At 42.1% G+C, this 8,205-nt stretch overlaps 1 protein-coding gene and 1 long non-coding RNA gene across 2 annotated transcripts in view; both read left to right on the top strand.

Annotated features, from left to right (window-relative positions):
* Positions 1-8,205, top strand: part of LOC102470672 (zinc finger protein 208) — a 223,993-nt gene that overhangs the window by 188,574 nt on the left and 27,214 nt on the right.
* LOC106736350 (uncharacterized) lies at positions 2,101-2,869 on the top strand. Its single transcript, XR_001371384.1, has 3 exons — positions 2,101-2,158; positions 2,504-2,572; positions 2,834-2,869. It is a non-coding gene; the product is annotated as an uncharacterized LOC106736350 (long non-coding RNA).

Below are 8,205 nucleotides of genomic sequence, written 5' to 3'. Positions count from 1 at the left end.
CTTGAAGTAAGCATCGGTAAGGTGCTTTGGGATTTTTACTTTGCTAATATCAGTTTTTGTGGAGATGGCAAATGACAAATTTCTAGTGTGTTCTATACAGTGGAACTCAATTGAGAACCAGCAGTCCAGTCACAAGTAGCAAGCCACTGCTCAGCTGCTTCAGGAAAACCACTCTCTTGCCTCTGTGGCATCCAGTGCGGATGATCAGAATGGTCCCAGGAGTGGTGCTGGTTCGCAGCTTTCTCACATGCTGACTGAAGGGTTTTTGCCGTGGCTCAACAGCTTTCGAGGCACATCTTCAGTAGGATAATACCTAGGCATTTTGCACAGCTTAACCACCCGGGTACCACCATTCTTGTCTCCACCAACTGGTTTTGTGACAACTGCAAGAACCTTCTCCTTTTTCTTTTTGATCCTGGATTTAGTGGCAGAGTATTTCCTCTTGTACATGGCCTTCCTGAAATACATGGCAGACCGGGAGTATCTGCCATTGCCTGGGACTAGGACGGGGTTTCAGCTGCAATGGGGCTTCCCCTTGGGCTTTTTAGCCTTGAGATCACCCTTTTTAACCGTGCCACTGGCATCAGCCTTCATGGCTTCAGGTTTCTTCTTCTTAGTATCCTGCTTGGCAGCTTTTCCACCTGCCATCTTGTGTAGTGGGGAAAAGACCTGCTGGCCACATTTTGACAAATTTAAGTACTTCATGTAAGTGGACTCATACAGTGTTTGTCTTTTTGTGACTGGCTTATTTCACTAAACATCATGTCCTCAGTTTCATTCATGTTGTAGCAGATTTCTTTCCTTCCTTTTCTTTACTGAATACTATTTCAATGTACCACATATATGTACACCAGTTTTAATTTCTCCACTCATCCCAGAATTGACACTTGAGTTGTTTCCCCATGTTAGCTATCATGAATGATACTGCTATGAACACAGGTGTACAAATATTTCTTTTAGACCCTGCTTGCACTTCTGTTGTATACTACACTTTCTACTACTTGCTAGAGGTCATTACACATTTCTGATCTGGGATTCCAAGTCTTAAACAGAGTAATGTTGATTTCCCACAAGGTAATGAGTGAGTGCGCCAAGGGTATTGGCAGCCTAAAAATAACACTGTCAGTGGTCACTAAGTAATATTAGCTGTTTCATAGCGACCAAGAGCTAGAAGACATCAGCGCAGTTCACAGTGTCGGTTCACCTAGCTGGCCACTATGATCCCAGTACTTGCAATTAGAGCAGGGGCGGTGCTGTTTCGGGAAGAGAGGAATCGAGTTCAAAGGCTTCTGGAGATTGTAGTTCAGTCATCCGAACAGCGTGGGTGCGCAGGAGCAGATGCTACCGGTACCTTCGGCTCAGCTTTGGTGATGACGTTTCCAGACCATTTTCTGTGGCGCCTGCGGGCATAAATTCCTACCTCGGAGAGGTGCGAGTCCCTCTCAGGACAGAAAGGTGCACTCACGGGGAGTGCCTTCGGCTAGGCCCAAATGGGCGTAAGCATGGCCTTCCGACTGGAAACCTTTGAGCCGGATAAGTGTCCTTTATATTTGTCCCACTGTCTCTGCAGATGGGAATCAGCACCCAGCAGGCTGTGTCTTTATTTGGAGAGTGATCATGTGCGGGGCATCTGGGGTGACTTATACCCGGCTTCAGGGAGATGGCAGCCTTAAGAGAAGCTGCGCCTTCAGACCTTTGATCTGGGGCCTCAATGAGGTTGCGTCTGGCTCAAGGTCTTGACGGAGGAGGATTTTTTTTGCTGTCTGTATGGCCAGAGTCCTCCTTCCCAGCTCTAGTGGGGACTTGTGAGTATTCAGAAGTAATAAAGCGTGAGGTAGGAGACATTTGTATCCGCATCTACAGACAATCGCAGCTGGCCCGGGGACCATTCTGCCGCACTGGAGCCTAGAGTCAGAGAGGGGGCGGGATTTGTCCATCTCCAGCCCATTCCTGTCCACGTGCGCGTGCGTGCGTGTGTGCGTGAGTAGGGACTGTGTTGAATGAATGAATGGGAGCGTGGGAAAGTAGGGCCAAGGACAGCCTGTGAGGCAGCATGCTCTCCCTGCGAGGCCTGTCTTCTCAGAACCCTGACCTTTTTCAGAAGAGGAGCCCTAAGAAGGATCGCGCATTTCCTGCAGGTCCGAAAGCCATCGTCCAGGTGAGGTGATGCTTCTTCCACATCCTGATATGTAAGAGCCTTGGCTTTCCTTAGCCTGACCTTTACGGGCAGGAGCATCCTTTCCGAGGTCGGGCAATCATTTCCTTCCACACCAGCCGCCCAGCTCTGTGCCAGAGTTGCCCCATCTCATTGCCAACAAGTGTTCTCGGTTTTTTCCTGTAAATCACTTTTTCCTTGTGGAATATTGAGGGAGTAGAACTGCATAGGAAGGAAAATGAGAACTGCTTTACTAAATGAATCAGTTTTACTTACAGGGATGTGATGGGGTCAGGATGAGAGCTTGAACGGGTGCTCATATCTGCAAAGTCATGAATATCTTCACAGGTGGATTTCCTTCTAAGACAAGCTGAGAGGTGATGGTGGTACGTCCAGGCATTTGACATCGACCTCTTTGTGAGTGTTCATCATCCTCGGTCAGGGTTTGGCAGTTCAGAAACCAGTCACATTTATTTACAGTCTAGTTATGTCTGCTTACAGGTTGGACCATTCTAGAGCATAAATTGTTTGAGAATCTTACTCTTAGAGCTCATAGACAGACCCTAAATATCTTGTTAATAACATATGAGCAAAATGAGAAAGATTAAATCACTTAATTCCACATAATGAATCATAATGCTTCTAATAAAAGTGATGTTTTAAAAATAATTTTTATAGGTCCAGCAGGTGATGTGGTGTTTGGGGCATTGGACTCCCACACGGCCTACAGCAGTTCAAGTCCTGGATCTGGTGGCTTGCTTTCTCACTTTCTCTCCTGCCACCCCCACCCCCACTCCTGTGAGCACACGTGCCTTATAGCAAATTTAAAAATAATAATAAATAAAAATTTTAAAAATTTTCACAAAGAATCCATTTATATTACTGTGTAGTATAGAAATGAACCTGTTCTTCAAAAAAAAACCTCTTAAGTTATATGCAGAATCTGTTTATTAAGAAAAGGATTTTTGGGGGTCCAGCAGGTGGCATGGTGGTTAAGATGCTGGACTCCCATATGGCTCACCATGGTTCAAGATCTGAAACTGGCAGCTTGCTTTCTCACTTTTCCTCCCTCTCTCTCTCTTGCTGGTCAAATTAAATAATAATAATTTAAAAAATCTTTTTAAAAAAGAATTATTTAATTGAACTTTATTTATTCCATTTATTTATTTTAATTTGACCAGAAAGAGAGAGGGAAAGTGAGAAAGCAAGCCTCCAGGTCCAGGACTTGAACCTCAGTTGGCTATGTGAGAGTCTAGCACTCTTCACCACCACACCACCTGCTGGTCCCAATAATTCTGTTAAAAAAAAAGAAGGATTTTTTTGGGGGGGGCAGCAGGTGGCACAGTGGATAAGGGACTGGACTCACATGTGGTCAACCATGGTTCAGATTGTAGACCTGGTGGCTTGAAACTCACCCTAGGTGCATGTGCAGATGGGCCCAAAATCTTGAAAAGAAAATGGAGGAGAAGGGATTGCAGTGTGGCTAATCTCCCTGGAGGGATGATTTCTCACTGTCTGTGTCTCTCCAGCGAGTACATGTGCCCTAATAGCAAAATTCTCTCTAAGAAAAAAAAAAGAAGGAAAAAAAAGGATCTTTAAATGCATATTGTTTCAAAATTTAAATATTATTGGTTCAAATAGATATATGATGTTTATAATTAAAAAACAGCAAGGCCTTGATTAGCTTCCATCCAAAGGTGGTTACCTTCCACTCACTGCTTTCAGTTTTCACCCCTATGTTTCTAATGATTCTCATTTTACTATTTGTGGAATTACCAAGTGTAGTCCTTTTTCCCTCACTCCCTTGTGTGGTGGAATGGAAGCTTAGCTTTTTCCACATTCTTCCTCAACATGGTTACAACATGGTTTTAAAATAACTATACAGAAATTATATAATTATTTCATGGAAATATTACAGCTGAGCCAAATAATATACTAACTAGGTCTCATTTTTTTGAGTTTATTATCCTTTTAATTAATTTACTCAGTTCTCTACATTTGTATTAATGATCCATCAACATGTGCAAACATTATTACATGACTGTCAATAATATTTTTCCATATTGTTACAAATATCGATCATTTATTTCTTCAATACTTCTAGTTTGTTTTGTTGCTTCTGCCTGGATTGTTTTGCTCCTGCTTCTGTACTGATGGCACTGGTCTCATGCTTGTACTTTTCTTTTATGGTTACAATGAACCTTCTATCTTCTCTCCCCTCTCTCTCTCCAGTTATTTCCCCTTATCTGGTTCTTCAATAAACCTCTTTCTTTTCATATACTTTGCTGTCGTTTGTTTGTTTAATTTGCTATAGTGTTCATGAGTTCACTGGAGAAAGAGAAAGAGAAAGGGAAAGTAAGAAAGCACCTCCCAGGGGAGTGGCCATGCCATGATCTATTCTCCTTTTGGGATTTTGGGCATGCATGTACAGATGTCTAAAGTGTTTTTCAAGCCACTGGTTCCATGACTGAACCACATATGGGATCCAGTCTCCCCAACCACCATGCCACCTGGTAGGCCCTTATAGATTTTATGGAATAGTTCCAAGCAAAGATATATCTGTGATGAATTTTTAAAAAATAATTATTTATGGGACCAGCAGTTAGCTTAATGGCTATGTCGCTGAACTCCCCTATGGACAACTGAGGTTTAAGTCCTGGAACCGGTGGCTTAAACTCATGCCGGGTGCGTGTGCATGCGTGTCCAAGATCCTGAGAGAAGAATGGAGGAGAAGGGATTGTGGCATGGCCATCCCTCCTAGGGAGTGATTTCTCGCTTTCTGTCTCTCTGGCGAGTACACGTGCCCTATAGCAAAAAGAAAAAAAAAAAAACTCTCCAAAAATTTATTTTATTTTATTTATTCATTCATTTATTTCATTTGACCAGAGACAGACAGACACACAAAGAGAATGAAAGTCAGAGAGATTGTAGAGTTAAAAATGGGTAGCTTCACTGGAGTGGAGGCTTACACTCCATCTTCTCCACGTAGTGGACTCCCCTCTTTGATTTTGAATTCTAGGCCTTCAGTAACAAAATTGCATTTTTTCTTAGAATCAGGACTCTTGATTCCTAAGCCAGACATACTATTTTTATTGGAACAAGGGAAAGAAAGAACCTTGGATAGTTGGCAAAAAGTTGACAAGGACTTGCCTCCAGGTACATAAGAGTTAGATAGGGTGTAATCTAGTTGCTTGCTGAGGAAACATCTATGAGAAGTTTTCTGAGACATTTTTGTCAGTGGTCAAAACCTATAGAGAAAAATAAGACCTCTACACCAGTATTTCCAGATGCCCCTACTTCTACCTCCACTTTTCACTCTTCTCTCTGTCATGCTTTCCTCCCATTTCAATATGGGAGATATGAGGCACCTTCAAAAAGTTCGAGAAGATGCCAGTAGGTGGCACAGTGGTTGAGGCACTGGACTCCTACATGGCTGACTGTAGTTTGAGTCCCAGACCTGGCGGCTTGAAAATTAGACCAGGGATGTGTGCATGCATGCCTGAAACCCTGAGAAGAGACTGGAGGACAAGGTACTGTGGCATGGCCATACCCTGGTGGGGGTTGGAAGTTGATTCCTCACTTTCCCTCTCTCTGTCTCTCCAGTGACCACATGTACTCTGGGGCAAAAACCTTAAAAAATAAAAAATAAAAATAAAAGCTGACAGGAACTACATTGCAAAAACTGCATGGATTTTAGTTTTCTATTTTGCATCAAATTAACTTCTACTTTAATTCCATTCTTTCCATGAACTTCCTGAAATTCCCTTATAAAACCTTTATTGCACTTCAGTGACTAGTTTCCACCTTTATTTTGTATCTAACTTTCACACAGTTCATTATCTTCTTTTGCATTTAGATTTATATGTGTCATTTTTTTTTCTTTAAAATTTTAATACTTTTTTTGAGAGATTTTTGAGAGATGCTTGCTATAGGACACACACACTCTCTGGAGAGATGGAGACACAGAAAGCAAGAAATCAACCCGGGGGAGATTGATGGCGATGCCTCAATCCCTTCTCTTCTATTCTCCTCTAGGGATTTTTGGCACACATGTACATGTGCCAGGTGAGTGTTTTAAGCCACCAGGTCTAGGACTCGAACCGTAGTGGGCCATGTGGGAGTCCAGCGCCTTAACCACTGTGCCAGGAGGCATTTTTCCTGCACTATTTTTCATTTTTTATTTTTATTTGTCGATTCAGTATTTTACTCAGTTTTTGATTTTTTTAAAATGTTTTTGCCCTTGAGCATGTGTGCTTATCGAAGAAAGACAGTGAGAGGAAAAATGAAAAATCATGGCCACACTGTAATCCCATCACACCTTCTGATGGTGCCCCTTTCTCCTCCATTCTACACTTGGGATTTTGGACACACTCGCACCTGGAGTGCGAGGCCACGTGGGAATCCAGCACCTTAATCAGTGTGCCACCTACTGGCCCCTACCCAAATTTTTTTTACTCATTTATTCATTTGTTCTTTTAACCAACAGTTACTGGTTTTATAATTGGCATACAGTGCTTTAGTAGTTGATGGAGAGATTTTAAGTTTTTTAAGTATTAAAGTTACAAACTATTAAGAAATATGTATACGTATGTAAATTTGTAGACCAAAGAACCTAGGAACAAGCCTATAAATCAATTTTTTCCAGAGGTTTTTGCCATAGGGCCCATGCACTCACTGGAGAGAGAAACATACTGTGAGAAGGAAAGTAAGGAACCACCCTCTTGGGGGATGACCACACTATAATCCCTTCTCTTCCACTTTCTTCTTGGGATCTTGGGCACACACACACACTCATGCTTGTATGCACACACATGTCCAGGATTCAAACTGGTTGGCCATGTGAGTCCAGTGATGTAACCACTACGCCATCTGCTGGCCCACATAAATCAAATTTTAAAGACAGAATCAACTACAGAGTTCAGTAGAGCCCTCAAAAGAAAAGAGCTAAAGAGGGCCAGTAGGTGACATGGTGGTTAAGGTGCTGGACACTCCCACATGGCCAAGCATGGTTCAAGTCTTGGACCTGGTGGCTTGCTTTCTCGTGTTCCCTCTCTGTACAAATTAAAATAAATGAATGGATAAATAAAATTAAATAAATAATTCTTTTAAAAAATGGCTAAAGATGGAAAAGTGGAAAAGCCCCTAGAGATGCAATAGTTGGAGCATTGGGAATCATTGCAGTTTCCTCTGTAGTGAATGCTGAGCAATCAGAAAGCAGAGGTTGCAGGCAAGGAGAAATTGGAGTGAAAGAGAGTAGGGAGTGGTCAAATTTGAGGAGTGGTCAAATTTGAGCTAAATAATAGTGACCTTTAAAGAAGAGTAGAGCACAGGCTCTCTCTATGCTGCACACCCATGCACAGGTTAAAGGTAAATATTTCAGCCAGAGAAGGCCAGGTGGGGCTTATTTAGACCAAAGGCCACATGCTGCTCCCCAGCTGCAGTTGATAATAGCAGACACCTAACTTTACCTTCCACTCCCCCCTACCCCCACCACCCTATAAAAAAAATAAACCTGGGAAAGGCTCAGTCAGTGCCGGGGCATTCTCCATCAGAGACATCCGGTCCTTCTGATCTTCATTTTCTCTATTTGTGTGTCTCTGTGTCTCTGTGATTGTTCTTTCCAAAATCCACCATCGCTCCTATTCTGGGAGGGTCTCTCCCCTTTTGGCCTAGCAGGTCTTGACAAAGGAGGAGAATTAGACTGTTGCATTTCTCCATTCAGCTAACATATAGTAGAGCAATCCATGTGGTTGTGAAGAGTAAATACAAAAGCCATGAGGTAAGGAACAGAATTAGGATGATTTAAGAGCAACAAGGGGTTAGTGTGTTTTGAACAGAATGAGGAAAAAGGAGAAACATAAAATATCATCGGAGCTGTGGATTTCAGAATGAATCTAATTATATGATGACTTTTAAATCATGATGATTTTATTCTGTCTAAAATGAGACATTAATAAAATATTTTAATTACTGACTCAGACTTTTTTTCCCCAAAGAATTACTTTTTATTTGACTTTATTTATTTTAATTTGACCAAAGGAGAGGGAAAG

Source organism: Tupaia chinensis, unplaced genomic scaffold, assembly GCF_000334495.1.
Source record: "Tupaia chinensis unplaced genomic scaffold, TupChi_1.0 Scaffold138910_1, whole genome shotgun sequence".
Classification (NCBI taxonomy): Eukaryota; Metazoa; Chordata; class Mammalia; order Scandentia; family Tupaiidae; genus Tupaia; species Tupaia belangeri.
This window is presented reverse-complemented; position numbering and strand designations above follow the sequence as displayed.